This window comes from Vigna angularis, chromosome 8 (assembly GCF_016808095.1).
Source record: "Vigna angularis cultivar LongXiaoDou No.4 chromosome 8, ASM1680809v1, whole genome shotgun sequence".
In the NCBI taxonomy this organism is placed as follows: Eukaryota; Viridiplantae; Streptophyta; class Magnoliopsida; order Fabales; family Fabaceae; genus Vigna; species Vigna angularis.
The window spans coordinates 8,985,418-9,004,973 of NC_068977.1; the positions used below are offsets into that span (position 1 = coordinate 8,985,418).

General features: G+C 37.1%; 1 pseudogene; it reads left to right on the forward strand.

Annotated features, from left to right (window-relative positions):
- The first annotated feature begins 1,025 nt into the window (after window positions 1–1,025).
- On the forward strand, window positions 1,026–9,343 carry LOC108344475 (uncharacterized; annotated as a pseudogene).
- Window positions 9,344–19,556: the final 10,213 nt, after the last annotated feature.

Below are 19,556 nucleotides of genomic sequence, written 5' to 3' on the forward strand. Positions count from 1 at the left end.
TGGAGAGTTTTAGGAACATGAGACTGCAGGTGGAATTAGAATCATATTTTATCAGATGTAGCAGTTTGGTGGTGTCTAGTGGGTTGTTGGACCATAATAGAGATAAACAGTTGTCAAACGTCGAGCTTCAGAGGTCAGCAGGGTTGATTGGTATCGATCAGGGTAGGGACTTCATTGTGGGGACTGATGGTATACTACGGTTCAGAGGTAGGGTTTGTGTTCCTAAGGATTCTGAGCTGAGGAGATTGATCCTTGAGGAGGATCACCATAGTCGTTTTAGCACGCGTCCTAGCATGACTAAAATGTATTAAGACCTCAAGGATTCTTTCTGGTGGTCTGGTATGAAGGGAGATGTAGCTCGGTTTGTGGCTTCTTGTTTGACCTATCAGAAGGTTAAAGTGGAGCATCAACGACCTGGGGGTTTGTTGCAGCAGCTGGAGATTCCTAAGTGGAAATGGGATAGCATAGCTATGGACTTTGGTACCCATTTGCTACGAACGGTAAAAGGTCATGATGCTATTTGGGTGATTGTAGACAGGTTGACCAAGAGTGTTCATTTCTTGGCAGTTAATTTGAGAATGTCTATGACTAAGCTTGCACAGTTGTATATCAGAGAAGTGGTGAGACTGCATGGGGTGCCTTCCAGTATTGTATCAGATAGAGATCCACAGTTCACATCTCGTTTTTGGCAGACGCTTCAAAGTGAGCTGGGCAGCAGACTTCAGATGAGTTCAGCTTATCATCCATAGACTGATGGCTAGTCAGAGAGAACGATCTAGTCACTTGAGGATTTGCTGAGGATGTGTGTCTTGGATCATTTGGGAGTCTGGGATGAGGTGTTGTTGTTGGTGGAGTTTACCTACAACAACAATTATCAGGCCAGCATTGGTATGGCACCGTTTGAGGCATTGTATGGGAGAAGGTGTAGAACGCCTCTTTGTTGGTTTCAGGATGGAGAATCAATGTTGACTGGGCCAGAGTTGATTTAGCAGACGACCGATAAGGTGAAGTTGCTTCAGGAAAGAATGCGGTCGTCGCAGAGTAGGCAGAAGTCCTATGCTGATCAGAGACGGAGACCGTTGGAGTTTGCGGTTGGGGATCATGTATTCCTCAGAGTGACTCCTACTACTGGTGTAGGAAGAGCCGTTCGTGCTAGGAAGTTATCTCCTAGGTTCATTGGTCCTTATCAGATCCTGAGGCGTGTAGGGCCAGTGGCGTATGAGATAGCCATGCCACCCCAGCTAGCGAATCTTCATTCAGTGTTTAATGTATCACAGCTTAGGAAGTACATGTCTGATCCTTCACACGTGTTAGAAGCTGAAGACGTGCAAGTCAGAGAAGATCTGTCTGTTGAGGTACAACCTGTTAGGATTGTGGAGAGCCAGACCAAACAGCTTAGAGGAAAGACCATCAGTCTAGTCAAAGTTGTTTGGATAGTAGAACAGGTGATTCCACTTGGGAATTAGAGGGAGTTATGAGAGAATCCTATCCTCACCTGTTCTCTGGTAAGTCTAATTTTCGAGGGCGAAAATTTTTGTTGTTGGGAAGAATGTAAGGACCTAGAAAATAGAGTATTAGAGCAGATAGGTGTATTAAAATAATGAGACAGATTATTTTACTTTAAAATAATCTTATAATATAAATAGGATTTTATAAACACGTCTCATTATTCTAAGAACACTTCATCTCTCTAAAACTCTATTCCTCAGAGTTCTCTAACTTCTCTCTACAATCTCTCACTACTGAGTTATCTGTTCGACGATCAGGAGGTGCTTAGGCAATCCTGGCGTTGAAGGCTTCGATCTTGACCGATCAATTTTGTGTATTCAGCTGGTAAGTCATTTCCACTGTTATCTGTGCATCTCTGGACTGTGAGCATGCATAGTTTCTGCTTTGCATGTGGTTAGCAGTTTCTTCCTTCAATTTCTAGTTCAATTCAAGCTCTAAGAGCTGTTTTCTATCACCAATTGGTGAGTTTTAGGTTTCTGTTGAGTTCCCTTGTAGTGCAAGGTACGGTTGGTGTAACTTTGTGAGTTGGGCTGTTTGTCTCTGAGGTAAGAGGAGCTAGCTATTGTTTTAATTTACTGTATGAATTGTATATATATGTTGAATATGGTTTATTTTTGCTGTTTGAGGCACAATTTTGAGTTTCTAGAGTAAAGTGAATGGTATGTATTGAAAGGTGTAATATGTGAAATTTTATTATGATGATGATGAACTATTTGGATCAACTGAACTGTTGTGATTGTTTATGTTGGAGGTATTATTGTTTATGTTGGAGGTATTTTATGTGAGTAATCTGTTATGGTAGGGTCTAGATAGAAAGTGAAGTGATTTGAGCATGTTTAGAGTCATATTTGAAGGAAGTGGAGTAGTGAATTTGTGACTGAGGGGTTAGAAGTGGTATTGGTCAGTTGGGATAGCTTAGACAAGTCATTTGGGACTTATTTGAGTCCCTAGGTGGTTCAAGAAATTGTGAAGAATGGTAGATTTGGATTTGAGTCTCTAAGTTGATGAAATTGAGGTTTTAGAGTAGGATAGGTGCATAAACACTTTAGATTGATGTTAGGAATGTTTAGAATCACTTAGTCAAGTTTAATTAAGTTTGTACAACAATTTAGGAGTGTTAGAAGTTGGGAAAATTGAGTAGAATTGGTAAGTTATGGTTGAGTTGCATAATTCTGCAAATTATGCAGACTCGTTGTGCGAATGGATTTGCATAGCGAGTCACCTTAGCGACATGCTCTCTGCCAGGCATTCGCACAACGAATGAGTGCGCTGTTTGAATGAATTGAGAGGGTTGCTCTCTGTTTGATGATTCGGATAGCGAATCAAGTCGTTATGCTACTGATTGGGGTCTGGGGTTATTATTCTTTTTATTCGAACAACGAATGGGTTTCGCTCTGCGAGTGCTGGAGGAACATGAGCCACTGTCTGAGGTTCTCGCATAGCGAGCTGGGACGCTATGCGAGGGGTCTGGGGTCTGATTCAAATCATGGTTTATTCGCATAGCGAGTTTAACCGATATGCGAATGGTTTAGAGGGTGTGGTCTCTGTCTGAGGATTCGCACAGCGACCTAGGTTGCTGTGCGAGAAGCCTCTAGTTTTGCTATGCGAATGTGTGCGTTGTGTGAGGGATTCAGTTCTAGTTCACTCTTCTTTTGATCTTAGGTTGTTTTACATGAAACATTGAGTGCTTTATGAAGTAAGTTGAAGTTGTGTTATGTAATATCATTGGTTATTGATGTATGTTGTATTTCAAAAGTGTAAGTTGGTGATTTCAAAGTGTAAGTTTCAAGTATGGTTAATGGACGTAATTCCATGATTCTCAAGAAGAGGATACATGGTGATGCCCTATGTTGTGATTCAAAGTGCAATCTCTAGTTGAGATTCAAGTAAGTTTAGAATAAATGCAGGAGCTTAGTCTTGGGGGTTGTCCTGAAACTTCAATGGTCTTTCATTCACAAGTAGAGAGGATTGATCCATGTTATGAGGAGTAGCAGGACGTCCTAGTCTTGGGTGCTTCCAATATGGCCCAAGGTGAGTGATAACGGACTAACCTCGTGAGTGTGGTAGGGTGAAACCCATTGGCAATGGCTTTCGAAAGTAGTAGAAGCCACCACGAGTGCACGACCCGCCATAACTCTATAATCATTCTAGGTCCGGACAGTTAAAGTCAGTGTGGTGTTATGTATGAAGAGTTTATTTGATGTGAATGAATAGTATGATTGTATGAAGTTAAATGAATTAGTGTATGATTAATCTTTGTTTAAACTAGCTTACCCTGTTATGTGTTGTATTTTGTATGTGTTGATGTTCTTCCTTCTGCAATGATCATCCTTTGGATGTGAGCAGCGGAAGAAGAGGTTTCTCTGGAGCAAGCTTTGGATGGAGGTGATGTTGTTGAGTAGTTGGCTTAGTTTAGTAGACGTTTGTGTATAGTTTTGGAGTATCCTTTAGAATATATATATATATATATATATATATATATATATATATATATATATAAAGTTTCAAATTTATAGTTTTTTTTATGACTGAGTAACACTTTATATCTTAGATGGATAACTGTATACTTTATCATGCTTGTAGCTTCTCTTTAATATAGTTTATACTATATATTTTGGGATGTTACATCAATAGTTTATACTATACACGCACACGCACACATATACACGCACACCCGCACATACACACACAAGCACACACACACACACACATACTCAAACACACACATAAGCACAAACACGAACACACACACACACACACAATCAGGCGCACACACACACACGCAGATACGCAGACACACTACACGCACACAAGCACACATGTACAAGCACACACACATGCACATGCCACACACCACATGCCACACCACACACGCACAGGCACACACACATATGGACAGACACGCACACACACATTCACACGCAGCACACCCACCCACCTACACACAGACAAAGAAAAAAAACACACACACACAAACACCCACACAAGTACAAAAGCAAACTCAAACACAAAAACACACGCGCGTGCACACAAACACACACACACACACGAATATATGCACTCACACCCACACAGGTATACGCTTATGCAGATACACGCACAAACACACGCAGACATCCACACGCACACATATAGACACACACACATACACGCATAAATACAAACACACATGCACATACACACACAAGCACACACACGCACACACACACACACACATGTACACTCATACGCAAATGCACAAGTACACGCACACACACACACCCACAGACCCGCACACACACGTACACGCACATAGACACGCACACGCACAGGCGCACACACATGAACACTCACACACACACGCCACACGTCATACCACACATACACACACGCGCACGCACACGCACGCACACACATGCACACACACACACACGCACACGCACAAGCAGACGAACACACACACATGAACGCCCACACACACACATGCGCACAGGCATACGCTTAAGCACACACACATCCACACATGCACCCACACACACGCACACGCACACACCACACACGTACACACAAACAAACACAAACATAGCACACACACACACACACGCACACACACACGCATACGCACACTCACACACACACCTATACGCACACGCACACGCACGTGCTCTAATACACATGCGCACACACGAGCACACAAACAAACACACACACACACAAACAAACACACAAATACAAACACAAACACACGCGCATACATACACCCACACACGCATAAACACTCATGCGCGCACACACACGCACATACGTACACACATGCACACACAAACACGCACATGCAAACAGACCCTCACACACACACGCACACACGTACATACATACAAACAAAGAAGAACACACACACAATGACAAACACACAAAAAAAAACAAAAACACACACACACACACACACACACTTACACACCCACATGCACATGCATGGGCACATACACATGCACAGACGCACACACACACACACACTCACAAACACACACACAGACACACACGCACACACACATGCACATGCACACGCACACGCACAACCACACCACATATGCAGTTGAACACACATTCACAAACATATGCAGACACACACACCCACACAAGCACACGCACACACACACGCCACATGCCACACCACACACGCACAAGCACACACACATATGCACAAACACGCACAAACACACACACCCACCCACATACACACACATGCACACAAAGAAAAAGACGCGCACACACACAAATACTTAAAACACACACACACAAACACACACGCGCGTGCACACAGACACACACGAACATATGCACTCACACCCACACCCGTATACGCAAATGCAGATACACGTACACACACACGCACAAACATACACATTCACACGCAGCACACCCACCCACATACACACACACACAAAGAAAAAGACACACACAAACACACACAAATACTTAAAACACACACACACAAACACACACGCGCGTGCACACAGATACACACGAACAGATGCACTCACACCCACACAAGTATACGCAAATGCAGATACACGCACACATCCACAATCACACACACACCCGCGCACACACACACACAACCACAAGAACTGGCACACGCACACACACACGCACACAGACACCACATACACACATACACATAAATGCACACACACAAATCCACGCACGGACAAGCACACACACATGCAAACGCAGATGCACAAGCACACACATGCCAACACACACACGTACACGCACACACACATACACACATGTACACTCATACGCAAATGCCCAGGTACACGTGCACACACACCTGCACACCCGCAAACACATGCACACACGCACAAACATGAAATTCACACACACACACACGCCACACGTCATACCACACACACACACACGCATGCACGCACACACATGCACATATAAATGCACACACACATGCACATACACACACATGAACGCCCCCCCTCCCCCCCCCCCCCCCACACACACTCACGAACACAGTCACACGCTCAGGCACACACACAAACACATACACGCACACGCACATACCACACACAAACAAACACACACAAATGCAAACACACACACACATACACATACACTCATACACACACACGCATACCCACAGTCACACGGACATCTATACGCACACTCACACGCACGCACACTAAGACAAATGCGCACACACGGACACACAAACAAACAAACACACTCACAAACACACAAATACAAACACAAACACACGCGCATAGATACACCCACACACGCACAAAAACTCCGCGCGCACACATACGGACATAGGTACACACACGTACACGCATACAAACCCTCACACACACACACACGTACAGACATACACACAAAGAAGAAGACACACACACACACATTGACAAACACACACAGAAAAAAACCAAAACACACACACACACACACACACTCATGCACATACACACACGCCCAGGCACACAGACACACGCACACACACACATGCACATGCACACGCACACGCCACACCACACACGCAGTTGAACACACATATGCAAAGATATACACACACGCCCACCCACACATGCACACACAACACACCCACCCACCCACACCAACAAACACACACACAACGACAAACACATACACAACCACACACAAACAAAAACACAAACACAGACAAACAAACATACACGCGCACGCCCACACAGATACACACACAAATAAGAACACAAACCCACACATGCACACAGACACACGTACACACAAACGCACATGCACACACCCAAAAACAAATGCACACTGACACACACACACACACGCATACATCCACACCCACACCCACACGCACACGCACACAGAAACACCCACAAACACACACACGCACATAAACATGCACATGCCACTCACCATACCACACACACACATGCACACAGACACACACGCACACAAGTACACACACACACACACACACTCACACAGACACTCGCGTGCACACACACACACGCACACATGCACACAAATGCACACACACACCCACGCGCACACATACACACGCACACGCACACCTACGCATACAGACACCCACAAGCACACGCAAACGTAGACGCACACGCACATGCACACGACACACCACGCACGCACACTAACACACTCACGCATATAGACACACACACACGCACACGGAGACACACCCACACACACACATACACACCCACACACACATGTGCATAGAAACGCACACACACACACCCACGCGCTCACATACACACACGCACACACACACCTACGCACACATACATGCACAAGCACACGCAAACGTAGACGTAGACGCATACGCACATGCACACGCCACACCACGCACGTATACAAACGCACACACGCACACGCACATACACACATCACTCGCCATACTACACACGCACACACAGGCACACACATGCAAACGCACACCCACACTTACACGCACATGCACACGCACATGCACATACACACAAACACACGCGCACACACAAACTCACACACTTAAACACACACACAAACCCAAACCCAAACAAACAAACACACACACACTCACACGCATATTCGCACACACGCACATATGCACACGCAGGCACACACACACCCACACCCACACACGCACACACACACGCAAAAATGTATACACATACACCCACGCGCACACATACCCACATACGCACACGCACACCCATGCACACATACACGCACAAGCTCACACACACACACACACGTAGAAGTAGACATACACACATGCACACGCCACACCACATATGCACACACACACATACACACAGACACACGTGCACACAAACACACACACACGCACACGCACGTACACATGACACTCGCCATACCACACACGCACACACACACACATGCACTCACACACCCACACGCACACGCATACACACACGCACATACACAAACACACACAAACACAAACACACACACGCACACACACACACACACACACACACTCAAACCCAACACAAACCAAAACACAAACACACACACACTCACACACACGCACATTCGCATACATGCACATGCACACATGCACACGCAGACACACCCACACTTACACACACACACACACGTACACACATACACACGCGCACACACATACACACACACACACCCACGCGCACACATATGCACTCACACACGCACACGCACACCTTTGCAGTAGTGCTATAGAGATTAAATTAACTCTGATTGATGGCACATGTAGCACATCACTCAAGGCCAAAGTCTTTCCAGATGCGAGCTTAAGAAGAACTTTTCCTTTTCCTAAAATATGAGTGGTCTTGGAATCTCCAAAGTAGACGTGTTCTTCTCCATCCCCTCTACTAGTGTAAGAGGTAAAGGCACTTTTGTTTGCACATATATGCTTGGTAGCACCAGAGTCTACAACCCATTTGCTCACATTAGTCATCAAATTTACTTGAGAAACGACCGCAACAATAATTTGCCCTAGGAGGATTATCGTTTCTCACTCTATGCCTGCATTGTGGTGCATGATGGCCTAGCTTTCAGCATAATGGCCTGACTATATTTTTCCTTTTGTGATCAAGTTTGTGTTCATACCTTCTAGGAGCAGGTAAAACTTTGGCCCTTGCAGATAAAGCTTTGGCCCTTGCAATAGCAGACTCCTTCCTGTTGGTATCTTCAATAATTATGTGTGTAATGAGTTCTGGTAGAGACATCTGCTTGTGTCTATGTTTTAACTGTTGTTTGTAATTTGTCCAAGATGGCAGCAATTTATCGATCAAAAGTTCTGAAACAAATTCATCCGGTAGAAGAATATTCTCTGCTTTGATATCTTCGAGCAACTTGTGGTATTCATTGATTTAAGTTTTTATCTCTTTGCTTTCAATCGTCTCCCAACGGTAGTAGTTACGTATGACGAATCTTTGTTTGATGACATCTTCGACAGTGTATTTGAGAATCAATGAGTCCCAAATGTCTTTTACTTCCTTGTAGGAATAGTACACATCGAACAAATCATTAGAAAGTGCACTAAGCAAAGTGTGTCGGCATACCTTGTTTGCGTAAGTCCACTCTTCAACTAGTTTTGAGTTTGAGGGAACACTGGGGTCAGGCTTCGAAGATGAAAGAACATCAACAACTCCATATATGTCTAAAAGAGTGCACACGCGTTCTTGTCAGCGCCCGAAGTTCTGTCTAGAGAAAACCTTAACTTTTGACATGTCTGGAAGTGATTTCGCGAAGACCGTCTGAGTTTCGAAAATAAAGGTTTGGCTCTCCAAAGTTATATTGTTGATGTTAGCCATAAGTGATAATGCTAATTCTTACCATTATCTAAGCATCATTTTAGTAGCAAAATCAACTCTTCTTTAACTTATTACTTGCTTAAATCCTCTCTTTTATTTAGTTTTAGTATTTATCTATATTTTGAGCTACATTACGTAAATAATACTCTAATCCCTTGTTTTTTGATCTATTTCGATGTTAGGAAGATCCTCCATTACATTGAAGAGTCTCGGTGATCTAGGAAGTCATTGATTTAAAAGTCATTTTCGCTTAAGCGAGAATAATTTAGCTTAAGCGAGAATGACTATCTTCTCCAAGAAGTTTATTCTCGCTTAAGCGAGAATTCGGGCATTATATATACTCACGAGGCAGAAAGAAAAATGGTCTTTGGTTCTTTGGAGGCGTGATTTCACGTCTAGAGCTCATGGAGGGCGCGAGGAGCTTGTGGGAACATCTCCTCCTCTTCCTTTGGGTCTCCTTCTTCTTCCATCTTCCATGTTTGTAAGCTTTAGGGTTCTCCATGGAAATGGAGAACCAGATTCATCTTGTTAGGGTTAGATGTAGCCTATGAACTCTTGTGTAATGAATGATTGTTTCGTATTTATAAATGTCTTTTCTATCTATTACTAGTATTCTTGTTTCCGATCTTAAAGCTTGCATGTAATGGGGACGTTCATGACTTGATTTTGGGGTTTCATTGAGCCAGGGAAGGGATATGAAATCTTGAACTGAAACAAGAGTCCTTGTGGGTCATTGAGCCAGGGATGTGATATGATTCATATGTTGTCTTAGACCCTAGTTCTTAATGCGGGTTTGCTTGTTAGATTGTCCAAGGGATTGGAGTTTGATAAGGAAAACCTAGGGTCTTTCATCTAAGGGATTAGGGCTAGAGTGTTTTAGTGGATTGACTTTAGTAAATTGATAGAGAGGAGATGAAATTGGTTATACACAAGAGTGCATTGGTGAAAACTAACCTTAACAATGTCATTTCATATCATTTCTAGTCTTTTCCATTTCTAAGTGCCTTCAATACCAAAGTCCAACCTTGTAATTACTTGTGAATTTATCTTTTTGCATATATTCTTAAATGATGAGTTGTTCTTGAGTCTAGATGAGTTGTTAATCGCACAATTTTCTAGTATTACGAGTCTCTTGGGAAAACGATACCTGGTCTTACCACGGTTTATTACTTGAACGATTTGGTGCACTTGTCAAAGATATTAACAATAAGTCCTTAAGATTGTAGTAGAAAAGTTGATAAAACAGTATGCAATTTTGTTGCTGACAAATCAGTACGTCAAGAAGGTTAAACTTTTAGAAGGTTAAACTTTTTTGTTGCTGCAAAGCTTAACATTGAAACAATTTTGAATGAATGCAATAAAAACGTGATACAATAAAATTAATCAAATTACTACAAGCTTTTTGTTTTCTTTTAGAACTGAACGGTATAAAATATAGTTTCCATATGTGTTGAGCTATGTGTGAGTCATCAATTAAAGCATTTTTAACATATAAACTTACTACCTTTATTTTTGTTTTATTTTTAGAAAGAATCTGTGATTGCAACTTAATTATGCATAAATTATTTTACCACTTGTGTCTGGATTCATCTATACTTGAAACTCTGACTTTACTATATTTGTAATAAAATTACAAATTCAATGAAAATTTCCTTAATATTCCTTCTTCCATCTTACAAAGATTACCTTTATTATAAGAATATGTTTCATTTATCACATTAGTATATTAGTCTACCCTTCTAGGTTATCGTTTTTGGAATACCACTAATAATGATGCTAAACAAGCTTTGTTGCATGTTCCCCTCCTTTGACTTAAAATCTGCATAATTTCTTTCTCTACTCTCAATTTTAATTTTTGCTTGGAAAATATTACTACACAGTAAGCTCTTAGAGATGATATTTTCAAAAATATTGGTTGCACAGTAATAAGTCTGAGGAAAAGTTGATCATATTTTTTATTCTATTGCTCTTTGGTGGCTCAATATTTAGGAAATGTTTTCAAAAATACCATATTATCCTCGTTACCATAGATGGTTAATTATCTTTTTATTCCCTCTGTATTTGGAAAATAAAGAACTCTATCAGATTTTATGATTTCTATCTCTTCTCTTAGTCAGTCATTTTCCACATTAAGACTGAAGTTGCTGTAACGAAAGATTTATAATATATTTTGGTGAGGTTGTTTTCATGAATTTTGCATTTATATATATTTTTCAATCCTATTTATCCCTTCTACTCCTAAAATTATTAATTTTTTCCTCTAACTATTATATTAAATTTAATACTAATACTGTTGGTGATGGATATCTCGATATTGCTTGAAGGATGGTATTTTTAGAGACTATCATGAAGGTTTTCCAATTTTTATTTGTGTAGAATCAACTCATAGTGCAAATATCTTTGCTAAAGTGAAAAAAAATAAATAAAAATAGGTTTACTTAGAAACAAAGAGATTTTGTCTTCGTGGGATTGTGAAGGATATGGAGAAAATGTATTTATCTATGTAAAAGTACAATTTTCCCTACTTTTGGTGTTTTTAGAAGATATTTTTTACATAGTCAGACTTGTAATCAGTAGTGGTTTTTGATCAATAATTTTAATGGATTAAAATAATATATAAACTAAAATTAATTTTAAAGTATAACTTTATAGATTTAATGATATATTATATATATAGGGGTCCAAACTATGTTCCACTCTCTTAAATGCTGCATGTTTTAGTACATAGGCAAAGACAAACAAAGACGTAAGCTCATTAAACAGGACTTTCTTCCTTCTTTCTTAGGTCATAGAAATAAACACAGTCTTCCTAAATTATGGTTTGCTCGATTCCTTTGTTCCACATTTTATCATGAGTTTTGGTCTTGTCCCATCATAATATGTTCTCTGTTTTTCTTTTGATGTGCTTTAGCACATGAGTTTTGGATTCTAAAAAAAATCCTGCACAAGTTCATGAGATAGAGAAGAGTAAATAATTCTTAGAAAACAAAAGAAAAGTGGGTGAAGCGACAGAATCTGCAAGATTCACAGTACACAGAATAAAGAAAGTATTCCCAGCTGGATTTCAGAGTAAAGTTATAGCAATCTCAGACTTAAACCTTGAAATTAATCATGAGCTCCATTAAACATAAAATCATACATGCATGTCGGAAATCTCAACCTGTTTCCTAGTCAACAAAATCTATAATCCTGATGCACCTTAAAATAATGTCCTCTAGAACACAGAATCCAACATGGGGATGCAAATGTATAAATTATTTGACATGCCAGCCAAAAGACCTAATGCATTTCACATGGTATTTATAAATTAGTGTGCTGCCTAATGTTCTGATACTGTTATAATCTCCAAAAGAATCCAATAAATTTGTTACAAACATCCGTCTGATTTGCATTGGTTATATTGGTCGGTGTGGGGACCAGACATCACAGTTATTCTTTGGGTTTTGTTATCTCTCCTCCTTTCAGTTCCACTCAGGAATCCACGTACTGTCCATGCACATTCATCCAAATCTTGGATACATAAAAACAAACTTTCTTCAGTTCATTAACCAATTTACACTCAATCACCTACTTCATAACCCATATAAAATTTAGGAACGGATTCAATAATTTTTTTATAGAGAAAATTTATCCATAAAAATGGAACAAATTTGAATCTTTATATTTATAAAAAAGAAGAAGTAAAATAATAAATATAACGGGATGTAAATATTTGAAATTTAAAGTATTATGATACATTTATTATGGTTCTATCAAGTTTACTACTTGTTTTTATAGGTGATTTTCCTGTATTCATCTATCTTGGAACATATATTTAAACCAAATATGCAAAACAGGAAAGGAAGTTACAACAATAGTGCAATTATGTTTGTGCTTTGATTTAGTTCCAATATAAAAGAAAAATGTTATATGTCAATATTTAGGAATTTATTATAATTATTATAATTTTAACGGGTTAATATTTAGGAATTTATTCGTTTTTATAATGTAAATACATTTAACCAATATTTATAATATGAGATAAAAAAAATGTTATAGTACTACCTTCACAAGCTAAGGACACTTTGTTGCTAGTGTCATTTATGTTCATAGTTTACAAAATAGTAATTCAAGCCATAGTTCATTTTATATTTATTGTCTTATCTATAGCTGTATACATTCATGCACTAGACTGTGTTTAGTTAAACAACTCATAGTTATTATAAAATTACTTTTAATAAGATAATTTTATTAACAACTTTTTTTATTTACACTTATGTCTAAAATAAATATAATTCTAATGACATGTTCATATCAACATTGTATAAATAGATCATGCATTAATGAAAATTAATTCTTTTTTTTAATTTATTTTCTTCAATCATATAGTTTGGTTCAAATTTCAGATTAAATGTTTGAACTAACTCAGTATATTTTATTTTATTAGAAGTTATTTTAAGGTTTGATTGCATTATATATATATAAACATGACAAACAAGTTTGCAGAAAAAAAAATCACAACATTTACCTCTTTCTAATTTTTTCATTGTAAAACGTTTAATAACTTTTTATTTTGAAAAAAAGTATTTTGAAATTTATAGTAAAAAAATTTATTATCTTTGATTGGAAAGAGTATTTAAATAAAGAATCTAACCAAACTGACTTTCAAATACCCCAAATATTTGTTTTTTATTTTTTTACTCAATCACTAAAATAACTTTTTTCTTTTTTCTAGAATAGATGAAGTTAAACAATATTGTTTTTCAATAATGCTTGCAGGGCATTGATTTCTGACACTATAATAATATAATAATATAAGGAATAAAGTCGGTCGCAATGAGACGAAAATTGATGGTAATGGAAGAGTAGCTTCAATCCAAAGAAAACTCAGGAAAAAAAAATCTGGAAGCTAATTTTTATATTGGCCAGCTGTGAATGTTAGTTTGAGTCGCATATAGAATAGGCTAAAAATGTAAAAAAAATTGTAGAGATAGTGTTGGTTAGACAATGCTATATAGGAAAACATATTTTAAAATATTTAAACTTACAGTGTTAAAAGAAAAAGTATTTTAAGAGAAAAAAATACTTTAGAATATTAAAAGTGAGTATAGTTAGAGAAAATGTAGTTTAACTGATGTTAATTAATATAACAAATATCGGTTAAGCTGATTGTTTTTAATAACCTGATTTTACCTATTTAAATCAAGTGATGAATCAATTCATATAATTCAAAAGTATCTCGTTTAATCCATCCAAAAATCATTTCTATATTCATGCTTGCTTGAGTCGTAGTTAAGGTATCAAATTAAAACTTAAAAGTTTTTAAAAACATTTGGTAGTTGTGAATAATGCATCAAATTATAAAAAGTTACAAGTCGTAATTTGATTCAAAATTCATTATACAAATAAGCTTATTAATTAAAATTGAAACTAATACAGAGAAAGTTGAAGTCATAGTCACACAACGTTATAAAAAGTCCACTAGAAAAAAAAAGTACCTATAATATGTAAAGCTTAAAAGTAGTGTACACCCTACAATTAAGCAACACAAGTTGAATAAGAGGTTATATAAAAATTGAATAAGGACAAAGGTGTAACATAGGTCAAATACTAAAATTTAATACAAAAATAAATATACTTATAAGTATTTGATTAAATTAAAAACACTTATAATATAGCTACAATCCAACAAGTACTTCAAATTGTGATCAACTTCAACATTTGCAACGGAAATGTTGTTCAATGAAGGGGTTAATCATCCCAATATTGGTCATAATGTGGATGTACGTGATTGGTACTCATTGAAGTGTTACTACTCTCTCTTTCCTGCTAATTATCTTTTGATCAACTTCATTTCTTCTTCCATCATAGTGTATTTCTTATTGGTTTTAGTCAGATCCTCTAATGTTGCACTAACTTTCTCATTAGTTGTAGCAACTCTCTTATCGATTACAACATCTTTGTCATCAACTCTAAAAATTCTCTCACAACAACATATGCTTTACGATCTACTACAGTAGCTCTTAGAGTGGCTTGTCTTACTTCTTCCTCAAGCCTTTCTATCTCAAGTAATTCCTATGCTGGAAGAATTTCGTAGGATAATGTTGAAGGTTAAGTGAGGCATGTCAAACCGTGGTGAATTTTGGCATCCAAGTAAGTCCCTAGTGTAATAAACATCACCTCTAGTCTTCTCTCTGACATCTTCCTAGCCTTCAATCCTTATTGTTGTTGTAGATTTTGCAAAACTATCGGATTCTTTATCCTACAATTGTTACTGATATGTTTCCTATTCAATTAATATTTCAAAAGTGTTTGAATTGTATAGGAAAATTAAAAATAAGTTAAGTATTGAAATGCATAACATACATAGATTTCATATGCAATGTATGTTCCTAAGAAACGTCCTTCTTCTTATGAATGGCAAGAAATAACTCATTTAGTACCATAGGAAGATCATGTTTTCGCTCCTGACAAATGTTATGCAATTAGTATGATTATATTTATGAATACGTAAATTTCAACTATGCAAGAAAATTTGAAAATGTTCTAAATGAAACTTACTAGCCCCAATGAAATACATGGGATTTGTGATTCGTAGAGTGTAGTGTTGCACCTCATGATGAATATCTGCTTATTTTATTTTAAAAGTATTTTCCTTTAAACTTATCATTGTCCCAATAGTTGAGCAACTTCATTCTAGCTTATTCCCCTATCCAAATAGGCTTGGTCACCTTGCTCCTAACTTTCGTGAGCATATCACAGAGGTGCTTTCTTACTTTTGACTGATAAACCTTTTTAATTTGTTGCTCATGTTGAGGTTCCCAAGTAACAAGACTGCAAAAATAAAAAAAATAACAAGTAATAATTAATAATTGATGTAAAATATAAGGTTATGTTTCCTTAAAGTGTGTCCACCATTTAAGTTGAACATCTTTAGGATCGCCTCATAAGGATGGTATGGACCCTAAAGTTGTGTCCTAATGTGATTTGGAGTCATGAACAAATTTTCATACATGATCCCCATTCAACAAGGTGGATCGTCCAACTCAACTTTGTTCTTCATAAATCTTCGTCGATTTTTCATAAAAGGGTAATCTTTAACAAAAATCTCGTATGAAAATCTAACCAAGTAGTTTTACCTCATGCCCTAATGTGAAAGATTTTGTGTTGTCCATACAATGGGGACATGCTAATCTCCCTTTTATGCCCCATTTACACAACATGACATAAATAGGAAAATCATTTATTGTCCACAAACAAGCTCATATTTCAAACTTTTCTTTTTTTGGAAATATCATATCTCATATCACCTTCATTCCATAGTCCTTTGAGATCATCAATGAGCATTTGTAAGTACACATATATAGTTTTGGTTAGGTTTGTTAGACTGGGTATGACACATGTTAGAAACAAGAAAGGTTTAGTCATACACATATCAGGTCGTAGATTATAAAGAATAACAAATACAAGCCAACTAGAGTAAGGGGATGAACGTAAACCATCTAAACATAAACTAAGCATTACACGTTGTGGGTTAACATCAAAATTTGGACACACATTGTCAAAATGTTTCTATGTTTTTCCTTCAAATGGATGTTGCAAGAAAACCATCATATCTTTTATTCTCATAATGTCATTTCAATTGTGAAGTAATTTTCATAAAAGCATATCGTCGTTGTAATCTTGAGATGTTGACAAGTAGAATATTCTTTTAATTGGTACACTTTCATGTTGTCTAGTTTCATCCCTACGGGTAAATACCTATCTTACAAGGTAAATGGACGATGACAAAACTTGCATTATGTTAGTAGGTATCAACCTTGTAATACAACATGCATCCATTTTCACAACAATAAATCTTTTGAGCCTAATTTTAGACTTGATACTACCTCTTTTGCTTCATAGTAGTTCTTACGTATGCAATTATCTTTTGAAGCGACATCAATAAACATATTTTTAGTAGCATGCTAATTGGTTTTAGCTGTTAGAAGTCTTATGGATATTGATAATATTGACTTGGTTGCTCCTTTATAAATGGGCTCATTTGCAAGGATTAACATTTCATAAAATCTTTGGGGTTCAACATAAGGGGGACTCTTAATACAAATTTTCATTCCTTACATTCTTCAACATGCGGCAAATCACATGTCTACATATAGGTATCATACATCATTTCAATCACTAAAGCAAAACTTATCCCCCACCGTTCATGTTTTCATATCTACTAGATGCATAACCGAAGTTCTAAACATTTGATTCATCTTCTCCATAATTAACTTAAACGTTGTAGTTTGGGATAAATCCAAATTGTAACAAATAAGTCATCACATATAGTGGTTTATGGATTTTCTAACACTTGTAATTGATGCACGAACACCTTATCCCTCCATCTAAAATAAGACTACTTTGCTCCATTGATACAAACTTTTTTACTTTAGTAATGAACTCTTGTCTAAGTCTCCTTTATGGCTCAAGAATTTTATACATTCAGCTACGATCTACATGTCCAAAAATGAATTATTAAGAACTAACAAACACAATTGTAAAATTCAAAAACTAAATATGAAGTAATTTTTCAACTAAAATGTTTGACACTCAATCGTGAAAAAGGTGAAATACTAATACTTGGTTGGGAATTTAATGCTAAAATTGAGAATTCTCTTATAAGGGTAATTTTCATTACCTTGAAATTGGGACAATTATTCTATAGAAAATTTAAATAGACTATCTTGGCTTGTCCAACAAAGTAAAACGACTACCCCTAGAATAGGCAAACACTTCTTCATCCTCCTTACGATTAAGAACTCTAAATAACGAGAGAAATGCTATCATAAATAAGATAGTTTAAGCTCATAAGGGAAGGGTTTCACAAAGTGAAGTATTACAAGATTTTCTCTCAATCTCAAAAGATACTAAGATTTACTGAGTTATAAGTTGTTCTTATTATTGTTATGTTTGTATTTTAATATTCAACGTATCCTCTATTTGTGGCTTCTAAGAATATAATCGTCACTTTTATGTTTGATCATATTAGTTTTCCCATAAAGCTTTTAATCTTTATCTTCCATCTTTACATTATGAAATTATTTAATTTACTTCTTCTGCAATGTTAAATTGTATCTACTAAAAGAAAATTTCCAAACAAATTATGTAGATATAATATTAACATTATATTGAACATAGTTATTTTTTTCCTAAATTATTTTAAGAGTCGTTGAAGGATTTAATGAAAAGATAAATTATCCGTTGAAAATTGATTTTATCCTAGTGTTTTTATGGTATATCAATTCAGCTTCAATTGATTTTCTTTAATGCTAAAAAACATTTATTAAATGATAGACAATAGATGATAGACGAAGTCCTATAGCTATCTAGTACTTTTATTACACTCGATAAAGAAAACTTATCATCTTGAGGTCTTTTATTTTCACAATTAAGCATGCTAGGTGAATAATGCTTATTCACTTTCGTCACTCAATATTTCTTACCATAAAACTTATTTAAAGGACTTGTTATATTATATTGTCTCCTCCTAACAAATTGAATCCCCATCTTATGTTTCTTTTGTTTTATACAAATTTGATCATGGTCTCCTCCATAGTTAAGGATGTCTTATTGTAATTGTTGTGTTCCATATGAATTGGTCATGTGTAACATGAATTAATATATCAATTAATTTTTTCTTGAAAAGTTTTATGATTCTTATACAAATTTTTGAATAATGTGTAACGTCGTTATTTACATTAAAATTATTTTCCA